The 15,780-nt window shown below is 41.0% G+C and overlaps 1 protein-coding gene across 8 annotated transcripts in view; it reads right to left on the bottom strand.

The window, feature by feature from the left end:
* The window catches only part of fggy (FGGY carbohydrate kinase domain containing), a 368,733-nt gene that overhangs the window by 286,693 nt on the left and 66,260 nt on the right, over positions 1-15,780 (bottom strand). The window lies entirely within an intron of this gene.

Below are 15,780 nucleotides of genomic sequence, written 5' to 3'. Positions count from 1 at the left end.
AAATGAAAACCAAACAACATAATGACAGTGATATGACATTTCAGGGGAGTACCTGGCTAAAACTAATTGAGGGTGAATGTCTAGTTGTTAAAACCTGTACAAAGTTCCCTTAGATGAAAATATCACATTACTAAAGGTAATTACTGCATAAAGTGGTAGGAAGATTATCGTAAAGGTCAGAGGCTAAAATCATCTTGAACCTAAGCCCAGCAGACTATTTTGTTTTTCAAATATAACAGTACTGAAGATGCAAAAACACAGAAATAATTGCAAACCTTGAGTGGTCATCAAACTTGACCATTAAGGTCTTAAGTGATTTAAATCCTTTTCATGGCAAAGGGTACACTGCCTTTATCATGTGTCCATGGAAATTGAGTTATAGCAAAACACTGCATGTTTTTCCTTTTTAAACTACTGTTTTCAATAGTTACAAGATTACTTTCTGAAAATTGCACATAACATACCAACGTACGGATTAGGAGCAGGAGTAGGCCACTCGGCTCCTCTAGCCTGCTCCGCAATTCAATAAGATCATGTCTGATCTGATTATAAACTCAACCCCACATTCCTGCCTACCCCATTAACCTTTAACCCCCTTGTTAATCAAGAATATATCCAGCTCTGCCTTAAAAATATTCAAAGACACTGCTTCCACTGCCTTTTGAGGGAGAGAGAGTTCAAAGACTCATTACCCTTGGAGAAAAAAATATTCTCCTTAACTCTGTATGGAAATGGAATCATCCATCTTGGGAGGGCCAGGGTTTGGCAGGACCACACTTCCAATCAGTTGATTCTATGGAACAATATTAACAGCAACTATAGAAAGTTACACAAGCCAGAATTTATTTTTAATCATTCTTCGGGATGTAGGCATCTCCAGCAATTATTCCCCATCCATTGAGAAGATGTAGGGGATGCTTCTTGAACGGCTGCTGTCTAGGTGCTGAAGGTATTCCTACAATACTGTTTGGTAGGAATTTTCAGGATTTTGACCCAGCACCAATGAAGCAACAGCAATATATGTGCAAGTTAAAATGGTACGTGACTTGGAGGGGAACTTGCAAGTGATGGTATATCCACACACCTGCTGACGTCCTTCTTGGCACTGGTTTGGGGGATACTTCCGAAGAAGCTTTAATGGCTTGCTGCTGTGTATCCTGTAATTAGTACACAGTCATGATAGTCTTGGTACAACAATAGAAGAGGGAATGGATAAAATAGACTGCTTTTCCCTGTATGGTATTTGGCTTCTTGAATGTTGTTTCAGCTGCATCCTCCCAAACAAGTGAAGAATATTCCATTACAGTCCTGAATTGTTATATGTGACTGATGGATAAGGTCTGTGGAGGTGGGGAAACAGTGATGATCAAGAAGTGAGCTATTTGCTGCAGACTAACCAGCTCTGACCTGCTGTAGTAGCTGTGACATTTATGTGGCTAATTTAGTTGAATAGTTGAGTTTCTGGTCAATGGTGAACCTCCACCCCCCAGAACACTGAAGGTCAGGAACTCAGTGATAGTAATGCCACTGAATGACAAAGGGAGGTGATTAGACCCACTCATGTTCATGAAGGAATTTGCCTGGCACTTGTTGATGCAAAAGTTACTTGCCACTTATCAGTTCAAGCCTGGATTTAACAAAAACAAACTATATAGTCAAATCTTGCTCTCCTTGATCCCATACCTTGGTATATTCTTTTTCCAGCAGTCATCAAATTCCTTTTTGAAAGTAATTGTAGACTCTACTTCAATAACAGCTTGCCGCTGAGAATTCCACATCCTAACTACCCTCTAAAAATATATTTAATTTTTAATTATTTTTGCACTAATCTTAAAATTTGTGACCTTGCATTACCATCTCAACTGCCAACGAAAGTGTTTATTACTTTTTAAAAAATAATAATTCTTCATAATCTCGAAGGCTCTATCACTTCAGCCCTTGAGCCCAGTGAAAGATGTAGAACTTCCCATACCTTTTTTCATAACTAAAACCATTCACCTCTGGTAGCATCCTAATAAAACTTGGTGGCATTCTGATAAATCTCAGTGGTATCCAAATGAATCTATGCGGCAACCTATCCATTATTTTTGTATCATTTCTATAATTTTGGTCAACCTAAAATTGTAAACAATACTCTAACAGTAACCAATATAGTAATCAGTGTATATTTAAAATTTTCTCCAAACTTTTGTATTCTCTGCCTCCAGATGTAATATCAAGGATTCCTTTTGCCATTTTATAGGCTTATATGTAATTGCACTGTCACCTTTAATTTTGTTCCTCAGTTATATTCTAAATCAAGACTTTCAAGTCTCATTTTCCTTTCCTTCCTCACATTTGTTCTCCCTTCATGATGAAGAATGGCTTCAAAAGGTCAAATGTTCAGCTAACAATATCACAATTATGTGCCACTCCTCATGTGTACCTGGATGTGAGTACTCAAGTGCGGCCATCAGGTGGACATAGGACAGAAGCAGCAGCAAACCTCTATGACATCAATGGCATGAGACTAGGATAATTTTAACTCATCCCATTGTCTTGAGAAATGGACAGCCTGGGCATTTTCTCTGCGCGATTTCCGCCAGGCCAGACTAAGCCTCTTTAATGCTGGAATACATCCCTTGGAGCAATGTTGCACTGTCTGCTTTCGCTTTTCATTCTTACAGTATGGGCATAATTCCGGAGGCAGTAAAGATTAAATGGTTTCCCCCGGCTTTTCTGAGATGTCCCTGAGGAGGCAAGGAAGTTAATGTTATGACTGAGATAGGAGAAGTGCACGAATTATCGAGCACCACCACTCCGCAGGCTGTACCATTAAATTAAATGTTTAAGTTTCTTACCAAAATGGCCAAATGTGTATCTATATCAAGAGTACCCAGAAGAAAAGAGACTTTGACCAGGCTTCTTTCAAAAACACAAAATGATTAATTTATTTTAAAACAAAACTTCTTTTAACAAGTTGCAAGCATTGGTTAACACACCATTGTAATCGGAAGGATACCTCTCTATCGCTTCCTAAAGAAATCACCCAGCGCGCACACACACAGATAAGCAAAGGACAAACAGATGGAGTCTCTCTGCAGAGATTGGCTTTGGAGGATAGGTGTTATAAAATAAAGGATAAAGTCAACACTGTCGACATGGAGCTCTCTTGTGCGAAGATGGGCCACTGGTCCTGGTGGGTTTCTGGAAGTTCTCACCACTGGTCTCAGCTTTGCAGGTCCAAATGCAGACTAGTTGCATTCAGATGAAGCTTCTCTGGCTACAGGCTGATAGCCACACACAATTTTAGGCAAGGTAGAAAGAGGGAGCCAGTCAAGGTACTCTCCTTCCTCAGCTTGGTCTCCAGCCAAACTGCTTTCCAAAACAAGCAGGTTCACAAATTAAGTTTTTGCCCTCTCTCCCATGTGATTCCCAGCAAGATGTAAACCTTCCTTCAGTTTTTTTTTCCTCCATCAATTAAAATGATTGCAGTTTAAACAAACAAGCAGACCTTCCTACCATAAAGGTCAGGTGATTTCTTGGAAGAGGCCTGCTTGTTCACAGTTCCAAGGTGAACTTATGACCTTTTTAAAAAAAAATCCCAGGTTAGCATCCAGATGTCCAGGTCCTTCCATTTTGTAAAAGACGGCTTCAGTCTTGAGAGATATGATTCTAACAATGTTCACCAGCACCTACAGAAACATTCCCAGGGTGACTAGCCAGCAAGCCTGGAGGGGTGGTTGAGAAGCTCATTATCAGCAGCAACATGCTCAAGACTTGAGTCCTATGCAGTATTCCCTCAAACAGGCCATGCAGGGGACAAAGGGGCCACAGACAACATGTGATCCTTTTAAGACGTGCGCATGTGCTGCTGCACAGTAATCTTTAAGGGATCATGCAGTGCAATGAATGGGTTGTGCAGAATGAAGTGAAATTACATTTGTCCTATCAAAGAAGAGAGTCAATGATTTCTGTGCTGTAGACCTCTATCACTCTATGATCTTACAAGAGCACCAAGGGTATCTCTTCATCTCACTCAACACTCCTTTCAACTCCTTTCTACCACTCTAAACAATTCTTTCTCCTTCACCACTTACTTCAACAAGGGATCACAAGAGCAAAGTGCAACACCTCTCTTTCATGTTCAAAACTTATTTTCTTTTCTGTCTTTACGCCACACACCAACGACATTCTCTTCTCACATTCTAGCATCTGTAAACCAGCAGCTCCTTCATCACTTCATATTTTACTTACTTGACTTTCTATTGATCACCGCCCAATACTCACTCCATCTTGCCTCTTCTCCATTTCTCAACACTCGCACGATACATACAAGTTCTACACATCTCCATTTATCTTTCTGCAGCCACTCGCTAATTTTCACCCTCTCTTTCAGCGAGACTGAACAGCATATAATGCCAGACAGAGAAATAAGGTCTGGGGAGATATACCTGATATAATAACACTCACCCATCAGAGTAGGAAGCCCTGGGGATTAGTGGTACCGAAAAAGCCATTGGTATCAGGGATGGTGAGGCTGGCTGCTTATCTGTTTTTCACTTGTGATCCTTCAATCACATCACAAATGCTCAGAAAGCTTCACAACTTCAAGCTGCATTCTAAAGACTGCCTTTTGCTAATTTCCACCACCTCAGTACCGATCTAACATTTATTTGTTCTACAGCACTTGGAACCTGTTGAAGAGAATGGTTAAGAGGAGCGCAATCTTCCTGAGGATGCACTGTCATGTGCTCGATCCCCATTAAGCACCAACACAGACATTAGCACTATGTTCAGCAGAAGGATCTGCAGGTGGTGAAATACTCAGCATGAGCAACAGCAGGTACTGGTGACAGGAAAAGCCCAGCAGATAGCTAATCAAGGCAGCACAACGTTGAGGATTTCAGGGCCCCAGCATGAAAGAAAGCTGCTTGCCTTTCACAAGTAGTTATATCAAGTATTGGAAATCCTCCCAAGGAATTTTAGTTTTATGTCTGAAGGAATAGGGGAATCCAATTCGAACATGGGTGGTGTCATCTCATACGTGTAGCCATGAAATCGGCTAGAAAAACTGCTCTGGCAGTGGCCAGGGTGCAACCCTCTACAGTAGGGCACACACAGGCTCGAATACCTAGAAGCTGCCAGCCACAAGCACTTTAAGGGCCCCAACATGAGCTACAAAAGCCTCCCACCAGCTTTGCTGAAGCTACTAGGGGAACATTTCATAGGAGTGGTTGAATTAGGAAACTTTCTTATGTGGAAGGTAGCATGGATTGGCATTGATTAAAAAATGAATTAAAGGTAAGACTGTGTTGGGAATTAAATTAATCATCTTGATCACATTGGGCAATGTGGTCTGCAGTGCGTTTTTATAACAGTTTCTGAGTCTACATTGTTGGTATGTCATTGATGTAGAAGTTTGCTAAATGGTTTAAATGTTTGTTAATATAGGATTAAGGGAGGAGTAAAGGATGTAAAACTTACACAAAGTCCTTCTGCATTAACAATTCTTAAGTTTTCTGGGCAGGCAAATGAGCAGGGCACCCAATTGCTTTGCGTTAACTCATTCCGTGCATATCTTGCTGCAAGGCATCAAGGTGGCTATTATCTTCTGCTCATCCTGTAACCTCACCTTCAACTTGGAGTTCTTCATCCAAAGAGAACTGCTTCTGCTCCTGTGCCTTCTTCAAATGCAAGTCTCTCTTTATGAATCTGCAGGGCATATTGCAGGGAGCTTCCAGGTCTACCTAAACAACTAAACATCCATTATGGTGCAGGTGTGGTAGGGATATGCATAAGGCATCCTTTGTCCCTCAGCCTGAAAGGTTTAACTATTAGGGGAATAATTGAATTTAGCAGGATAAAGGCTGTCTGGGCACCTTGCACAAATTGAGATGACCTGCTTCTCTGATTGGAGACTAGTCGACATTAACAGAATGAGATCTTTCCTACTCACAAATGCTGCTGGTTGGTTTTCTGGTGCCCTAATGACAACAGGGGTTTGGTCAGTGATTCCCTAGACATGAGAGAAACCAACCACTGCTTTAAGTCTCCAAGCTGCCCACTGTTGGATGTTGTGGTCAATGTGGAAAGTGATGTACTGGTAAACAAAGCACTGGTGCTCTGGGAGATGCGGGTGACATTCTCTGCATCAGGTTTTAGCCACTCCAGCTAATCTTATAATGAAAAGGTCTGAGAATCTAGATGCAGCAACAGGAATACATTATTAAGAAATACAAGAGTTGGTTGGATTCTACCTAATCTTATACTGAAATATAATAAACATGCAAATCTCATGCATTCACACAGCGTTCACCAAGTCAGCTTACTGGATGGAACTTGATCTTCTTGAGGTTGTGTTCCAAATCCAAGCTACACCCACCAGGTCAAGAGAGCCAGCCAACCTTTGTACCTCCCCAAACACATCTTTTTCTATCACAAAATATATAGCCACTGCACCATGCACTTTCTTTGAAAAATGGTAGAAGCTGGCTTTGCCAGGCCTGTCGCTCAGACTGTAGATCTCATCCTTCAAGATTGCTCCATTCAGCATTTCCCCCATTATTTCTCACTTAACTGTTTTTAAACTCCTAAAGTCATGTGACATAATTCTCAAAGAGTCTATTATCTATAGGAATACAGTTAATTCCTACACTAACAATCTTATATGCTCAGGCTGATTATTCTGCAAATAATTTATCTATTCTTTCATGGAATATGAGCATCACTGGCAAGGACAGTATTTGTTGCCTATTCCCAATTGCCTTTGAACCAAGTGGCTTGCTGAGCCATTTCAGATGGCAGTTAAGAGTTAATCACTGTGGATCTGGAGTCACTTGTAGTCCAGACCAGGTAAGGATGGCAGATTTCCTTCCCTAAAGGATATTAGTGAACCAGATGGATTCTTATGACAATTGATGATAGCTTCATGATTTACCATGACTGAGACTAGCTTTCAAATCCAGATTTTTTATTAATTGAATTTAAATTCCACCTGCTAATTCAATTTGAACTTGTGGCCTCTGCCTCTGGATCATTAGTCCAGTGACATTTTCACAACACCACTGTCTCTCCTTGTTATAAGTGTGCACTGAACACCTTATACTTTTCTTATTTAACATATGATGATTTCTGCCAACACCAGATTATCCCATCACATGCATTTTTCTTCTATTAACCCTAAAAATGTATTAGACTGGAAGGAGTAAAAAAGTTATGGGCTTTGGTGACCCTCACAGCCATTGTAAAAGCATGTCCGCCTGGTCCTATTGGCTAAAATAAGGAATAACAAAGGCCAATAGTAATATTCCATGCTGTCCTGGCTGACATCAGCACAGATTGGAGATCAAACCTGGGTCCTTCCTGGTGTGCATGACTCAGTACCATAGTATGAAATATATTTACCCACAGACAACTGGCATTGACCATTTCTCCTGTGCTTTAGTCCCTTAGCTTTGTCGATCTTCCACTGTCTGAACCTCATTACTGTAGCTTTTTTTACGGTTAGAAGGCTCCAGCTGCTCAAAGCAGACAGAAAACAGTTCACATTTGGCACTCATTAGCCCAGCAGCTGGCATTATTAAGACCAGATGAGGAAAGCAAAACTCATTCTGGATAGGGCAGAAAAGAACAAAAAAAACAAATTCTAACTTGCATCTGACAAACATTTACAAGCCATATGTCAACTTGAAAGGCATGGTATACTTTTCTAGTATGGTACCAATTAACTCCAAAGTTTAAACATAAACATGTTATTACATTTTCTAATTATTATATTTTGCTAATTCCTAAAAACAGTTTTTTCCAGTCAAGCAATATATTTAACAAAATTAATAGTTTTCATTACATTTGTGAATACAATTTGAACAAGGTGTTTCTGTAGTCTATACTTATCCAAATAAATTGTGGGAATTAAAGTAAAATATGACATATCACATGTGAAATTTGCAAATGAAAATGAAATCAAAATAGCACCAGTTATTTCCTGGGTCTGCATTTTCACAACTACTTGTAATACATAATATTGGTAAAAGCAGTAGGCATGGTCACTGGTACTGTGGAGCATACAGTCGATAAAGTATTGTATGACTGAATTATACAAGATTGCACAAATCAGAACAACAAATGGGAAAACTTGCTTCTACTTGAGCAATCGAGTTTCTGAATAAACTACTCTGACCATATAGCCTTTGCTGGCAGGTACATCCTGTGTTGTAGTGTTTACGCAGAAATTAAATTACAGGTAAATACACAGATTTTTTTTTAAAGATTCAACCAGTTGTAAATAATTTACATGCTTCACTAATTTACTCTTTCGAGCATTTTCCTTTAAACAGAAATCAGAGACATAATTGGAGAGAATGGCATAGGCAAGATTCTGAACCCAACAATGTAAGGTAGCTGAACTGACATGCACATGCAAAGCTCTGCTTCTCTCTTCCTTTCCTATTCTCTTCCGTTTTACTTTTCTGGAGCATTGATTGTAATGCTATTTCTGCTAGTGTGAAGATGCTCCATTACTACATTCAGTAACTCCTCCAGGATCCTTGATCTTAAAAACAATTTTGGCAACTTAAATAAAAAGACCAATCTCTATTACATATTAACTGAAAGCACAGATAAAGTGTCATATGAAGCAGTTATTCAAAGAATGCAATGCTGCTGATAGAGTTTAATTAAGGATATTGAATAAACAACTCAAATTGGAACCCTTTATGACAGTTGCCTGACAAGAAAAAATGCATGGAACATTAACTGTCCAAACCCTTTAGGAAGCACTGCCAAAATCACCGAGTCCATGGAATGACCAGCCACAACAATGGAGGAGAGAGCCGCTCTTAGAAACCTGCACTACAGAAAACGTACTTAGGTGTATCTGATCGAAGTTCATGAAAATCATTTAAAGCGCTTACGCTGGTCTGTTAGAACTCCTTCCTAGACAATAAAAGGAAATGCACTCCAAATGAAGTATCAGCAACCTGAAATAAAAATGAACACTGGACTACACTGAATGCACCCTCCTAACCCCATGCAGATTAATACTTTTTCCCTTCCCCTTCCTAAAATTTATGTATAGCTTTAAATTACACTGCTGCATGGTGGTTCCCTTACCTCCCACATAAATAAGCAACAAAATTATAATTTTCAATAAACAGCAGCTCAGAATGTTTTGCAAGCAATTTGCCATTTTCACCAACACCACCAAATCCACCTCCCACACTAAGAAGCATTTTTTTCACTTTCATACTACCATGTTCACTATCCTCCTAATAAACAAGATGCCAATTAACTCCTCCTCCCTCCACACCCAGAGCAATAAATTAAGGGATAATGGAGTAATTCATTGAAACTTTCACAGCTGTGGGACATTCCAGTTTCCTCTTACCCCACCCCCCCTGCCCCCACCTCCGACTAAACAAGACTCTAGAGCTTTCTCAAAATCTGGTACCTCCTCTACTATGAAGTGTCTCTTGTGCCCTCTGCCATGAGAAACATACTCTCTTTGCACTTTTTTGCTTTTTCTCATCCCTTTTATTCCTCCTCTTATTTCAGCTCTCCCTTCCCTCTGCTATCACTTTTTTCTTACCCACCTTCTCTTCCTCTCTAAGCTTTTCTCTCCCTTTTCCCCAGCCTCACTATACCCCATTCTTTCTCTTCCCTCATCTCACTCAGTTCTCACCTACTTCCCCAACCTGCTCTCACCTTTCCAATATCACTTCCCTGCTCATCTCCCTCTCCTTCTTCCCCATTCTTCTGCTATTTCCCACAGGCTCATTTTGCTACCTTCCTTTCCCAATCCTATGTTTGTTCTCCCCTATTGTCTCAATGTTCCCCATCCTCTGCTTTGCTCCTTTTTCCCCTCCCAATCTTATGTTCTTCTCTACCTCCTCCAACAATTCCCTCCTCTCTAAGATCTGTTCTCCCTCTATTCTTCCTCCTTCTCTCATCTCCTTGCCTTAGAATTTTAAAATCAAGATGATGCTTGACCAGAGCTCAATATAGGTCAGTGAACATAGCAGTAGTTAAGTGAACGGGACATGGTGCAAGTAAGGACATGGCCAGCTGAGTTTTGAATAACCTTAAATTTCCATAGGGTAAAATGTGGGAGGCTGGCCAGGATTGCAATAGAATAGTCAAGTCCAGCAATAACAAAGGCATGAAAGGCATTCATGTTAATTTATTCAATAAACTATGCTGCATTAATTTAATTGTACAAACATATCTTTAACCACAATGAAAGTGTTTTAAAACCTGTCAAATTATTGTGGTGGAATTTTCTGTGCCCGCTGGTGTTGGGCATCATGGTGGGCATGAACAGACAATATGGCGGAAGGCCAAAAATCGGTTTCACGACATCGTGAAACCAGTTTGCAATCGTCCACTCTGCCCGTCAATAGTGGGCCGTGCTTCCCACCATCGGATGTTGGGAACTTCATTGTAATATATCTGCATATCATTATAAGCCCAGCTGACCGGAATCAACCTCGCACGCAGGATCATCAGGGCATGCCAACATGATTGTATGCACACCTGTTTTACAGCTGAACATAAGTGACGTGCACCTGGTGAGCTGCACTTTGTTCAGGACTTGAGGCTTGTTTGCCTACCTTGCCCCAGGCAGCACTCGCGTTCATCAGCGCCAGGCTTTCAACAGTTGCAGGGCTATGGCTTGCTTGTGGAAGGGGAAAAGTGGCCTCAGGCAAGGGAAGAGCCTGTAGGTCTAGGACATTACTGGGGAATGGGGGTATCCTATGGTTTGTGTAGGGACACAAGTTGATCTGTGCAAGTGGCATCAAGAGGGCGAGGGCTGAGAAGGCAGTCTCGAGAAGATGAGTCCACAAGGAGGTGTGACAGTGTGTGAGAGAGGATGAGTAGTGATGTCTCTTGAACTGGCACTGAGTGAGATGAGTGTGAGGGTTTAGAGTGATGAGATAGTTGCCTTACCCTGGCGATGAGATCATTCGTCCTCTTTCTGCACTGGACGGTGATCCTCTTCTGTGCAGCTTTGGCACTGACAACCACTGCCATCACCTCCCAAGCCAACGTGGTGACACTGGGCCTCCTGAAGCCAGAGAAAGGGCAGAGGATATTGTGACAGGCTCCAAAAGTGTTCAGAAGGCATCCCAGGGATGTGTCACTAAATTGTGGGGTTGCATTCTTCTTGCCTTTCAGGGTCATGTCTTCTGTGCAGCAGTTCTGGGCTGGAAGCTCTGAGAGGTGTGCACTTTAAATATGGCACCTGGCATCAGGGAGCAGCGGTGAATCGGAGGCCGCCTGCCAGCGAAACGGGAATGTTTCTCAGAAATGCATGATTACTGAGGTGAGATTGGGGTGATATGGTGCGAAAACCCGCCATTGCAACCAGCAGGTAAAAAACATAGTTTTTCCTGCCAGCTACCGCACTGAGTGCAAATCTGGGATGATTCCACCCATTGTCTTTGGCATCAGATACAAAGAGCTAATCAAATTCTTTCTAAGTCACTTTGGCTATGGCATCATCACAAGGGTCTCACTTTGGATCAGATGTAGTGTTTTCGGTTTCAGAATCATCCTCGCACAATAAATCATCTTCCTCTCCATCCATTGAATTGGATATACATGCATTGCATTTCTGGTGAAAATGAAATCATTCTGACGATTTTCAAGGACCGATTCTGATACATGCGTCTCAAGATCAGGCCAATGGTTGGTCTCTGTTCTCATGGCGCACTTGGTCTTGGGCATCTTCTTCAGGGCAGATTCCTTCTTCTTCCAATCTCGCACCAGTTTTTCCACTAACACCAAATTCCCTCACTGCAGTACAGTTATTTGACAAGCTAGCAAATGTTATGACTTTTAACTTGAAACCAGCTTCATACCTTACTCATTTTGTTTGAAGACTAATTTTTCTTCAGCATTCACCACATGGGGTAGGAGTGTCTTAAATTCCCATGTGTCTTCGCAACACATTCTGTATCACCTTGCACCCAGTTATAAGGTATGTAAAACATGCATTTGTGGGATGAAAAACTGACTACTAATGCAATTATAGAAGATCGTGGCTCAAAAGCGGGGTTGACTTATATGCCTAGTATGTGCAAAAATATGATGTTTGGGGCTAGAAAACAGGATATTTTTATACGCTGGGTTGACTTGTACGCCATGATCTACGGTACTTAAATCTGTGCCTTCTGGTCCCGATCCCCCCACCAATGGGAACAGTTTCTCCCTGTCTACTCTGTCCTGACCCCTCATGATTTTGAATTTCTCTATTAAATCTCCTCTCAAATTTCTCTTCACCAAGGAAAAGTTACAACTTCTCCCATCTTTCAACGTAACTGAAGTTCTTCATCCCTGGAACCTTTCTCATGAATCTTTTCTGCACCCTCTGATTCCTTCACATCCGTCCTGAAGTGTGATGCCCAGATGTGGACACAATACTCCAGTTGAGGCTTAACCAGTGAATTATACAGACTTAACATATCTTGCATGCTTTTTCACTCTCTGCCCCTATTGATAAAGTCCTGGATGCCATATACTTTATTATCAACTCTCGCAACCTGTCCTGCCGCCTTCAATGATTTACGCACATATACAACCAGGTCCTTTTGTTCCTTCACCCCCTTTAGAATTGTAGCCTTTATTTTATATTGTTTCTCTGTGCTCTTCCTACCAAAATGAATCACACACACTTCTCTGCATTAAATTTCATCTACTTGTCCGCCAATTCCACCAATTTGTCTACATCCTTTTGAAGTTTTACACTATCTTCCTAATGGTTCACAATATTTCCAAGTTTAGTAACATCCACAAATTTTGAAATTGTGCCCTGGGGAGCTTCACTACAAACCTTCCTCCAGTCTGAAAAACAACCATTCACCACTACTCTTTGTTTTCTGTCAATCAGTCAATTTTGTATCCATGTTGTCCTGTCCCTTTTATTCTAAGAACTCTAACTTTGCTCACAAGTCTGTTGTGTGGCACTGTATCAAATGCCTTTTGGAAGTCTGTGTACACCACATCAACTACATTACCCTCATTAACCCTCTCTATTTCTTCAACAAAAAAACTCCAGCAAGTTAATTAAACTCAATTTTCCCTTCACAAATTCCTGCTGGCTTTCCTTAATTAACCCACAGTTTCCCAAGTGACTATTAATTTTGCCCCAAATTATCGTTTCTAAAAGCTTCCCCAACACTGAGGTTAAACTGACCGACCTTAGTTGCTGGGCTTAGCTTTACACCCATTTTTGAACAAGGGTGTAATATTTACCCCAAGTCGAAGAAAGGCTGCAAAATTATGGCTAGTGCCACTGCAATTTTCACTCACTTCCTTCGGTACCCTCGGATGCATCTCATCTGGTCCTGGTGCCTTACCAACTTTCAGTACAGACAGTTTATCCAATACGTCCTCTTTATAAGTTTCAAATCCTCCAAGTGTCTGGATTACCTCCTCTTTCAGCATGATCTGAATAGCATCTTTTTTTGGTAAAGACAAGTGCAAGATATTCATTTAATGCCTCAGCCAAGCCCCCTGCCTCCATAAACTCTCTTTTTGTTCCCTAATCGGCCCCACTCCTCCTCTTACCACGCTTTTACTATTTATATGCCTATAAAAAAGATTGTACCAAAATGTAAATTCAGCCACTATCACAAGACTGATCCCTAACAGAAATTAATGCCATTAAAGTGGTGAGTTTTGTCAGTTCTCATCTGTCCTACTGTCAATAGGGACAATATTCCTCAACCCCATTTTGAAGCGTGGTGGAGCAAGAGTCAGTGTTTTCCACTTCAATTCGGCTAGGACATCAGGGTTCAGGGCAGGGCCACTATTTTTTGTTTATGTAAGGTAAAGGCTCACATCACTCTGGGGTAACCTGGGCCACCATTTGGTGGTGGAAAAAGAGACAGTGGCCAGTCATTTGCTAGCCAAAAGTCAGCCTTTGCTATATAATTAGCTCCATCTACAAAGGAACCAATAATTATTATTCTACCAGTTTTCCAAAGTAGGTTTCAGGCCAGAACCTAGACCTAAACCCCTAGGTGGGCCTCTCTTCTGTCATTCCAACGATTTGTAAGCCAGGTTCGTTCTGGCACCCAAATCGCTCGGTATCAGAAGCCTTGGACAAGGAATTCTCAACATGGGACTTCTTTCCCCTCAGCCTCCCCCTTTTGCGAATTTCTAGTACTTGGGTTTTGAAGCACAAACCAAGTGAACCTGGATTCCATCAGACATCCCATTTTTGTCATGCTTCCTGCTCCCAGTTTGGCCTCAGAATTTTGGCAAAAATGTCTGAAAATGAAAATTGTTTCACTTCAATAGGAAGGACAAACTAACAGCAGCTACTTCAAGTGTGTAGGCACAACAGCATTCGAACTGAGCCAATCAATGAGCCCAGGAGGATTTCCATTCTTTAACTCTAAATAATTTATTTGGTGGTGGGAAATCAGGTATTCCTGCAGGATTTAAAGGTCTTTTTGCCCCATATTGTCCATTTAATTTCCACTTCTCGTTGAAAATGATGCCTTCTTCAAGAACCTATGTAGAACCCTCTGATTCACAGATGCTTCATTGGTGCCCTGTTTTACCAAATGCACCAGAGTGGCAGACTTTGCCACCCATCCATACAAGTACTGGGAGGAAGTTGATGTAATTGAGCAGTACAATGCACTAAGAACCAGGAATCATGTATGCAAAAGGTCAGGAAAAGTAAAATAGGATACCAGCATTATCTTATAATAAGTGTCCAAAGTATGCAAGGCAAATAGAGTTACTTTCTGCTCACATTATCTTGTATTATTTTTTGAAAGGATTACCATGCAATGATATTGAGCAGCAGTGTACACCTTATCCCAGCAACTTAAACTTGACTTAAAGGAGTTCAATCAAAACAAATTCTTTCATCTGAACGCAGTTTCATAATCCACGTGCAACTGCACATTCTCCTGGCAAATTCCTCTTCTCTTCTTGATTTCTCTGTTTGCAGAAGATTACACAATAGGAAGAAGCAAACCTTATTGGGAAAAGCATCTCCAAATTCAGATTACTGTGCAATTTTAATGAGGCCATCCACCAGATCCTTAGCCAAGACAAATCAAGACAGTTCCTCTTTGCAGTCTATTCAGTCACTGCCACTAAAGTACACACTACAGCAACATATCATTGGATGCATTTTATTGTATCTATATTTCACAAGTTGTCATATTTTAACTTGTTTAACCTCCTCGCCTTCTTCATGTGCCCAGTCCACTGGGCCAGACATATCCAGGGCCTCACAACATCCAATATCATTCACTCCTCCTCTTGCAAATATCACCACCGACAGCCTGCAGACTTGGGCCTGAACTGTCTCACCCTCCCAGATGAAGAAAGCCTCACAGAGCTAAAATTTTGCTTTAAACTACCTCACCTTCCAAGCTTGAAAAAATCTCAGAGATAAAATCCCAGCTTTGGCAGTCCCACCCACTCTTTCCATTGGAGAGTTCTTCATGGAGGTATAGCCCCAGGTTCGAAAGTCCCAGCTAGGGAAAACAAACCTCAAGGCAGTGAACAGTCATTTGGAAAATGAAGTATGTAAAAAGGAAAAGGAATCCCTCAAAGATAATCCACTGAATAGGAACCAAATTCACAACTTTATTTTTGAACAAATTTAGTGCTCAGTTTCATCTTATAGCAAAACACAAAATTGTTTTGGGATGGAGGCTGCAAATAACTGAGTGCATAAGAGAATTAAGTTGCTTTCTGGAGGAAAGTGCTAGACTAGGATAAATATCTTAGTTCCATAGTTGGGCTCTTATTTTCTTCAATAACATTTGTAAA

Source organism: Carcharodon carcharias, chromosome 16 (assembly GCF_017639515.1).
Source record: "Carcharodon carcharias isolate sCarCar2 chromosome 16, sCarCar2.pri, whole genome shotgun sequence".
Lineage (NCBI taxonomy): Eukaryota > Metazoa > Chordata > Chondrichthyes > Lamniformes > Lamnidae > Carcharodon > Carcharodon carcharias.
This window is presented reverse-complemented; position numbering and strand designations above follow the sequence as displayed.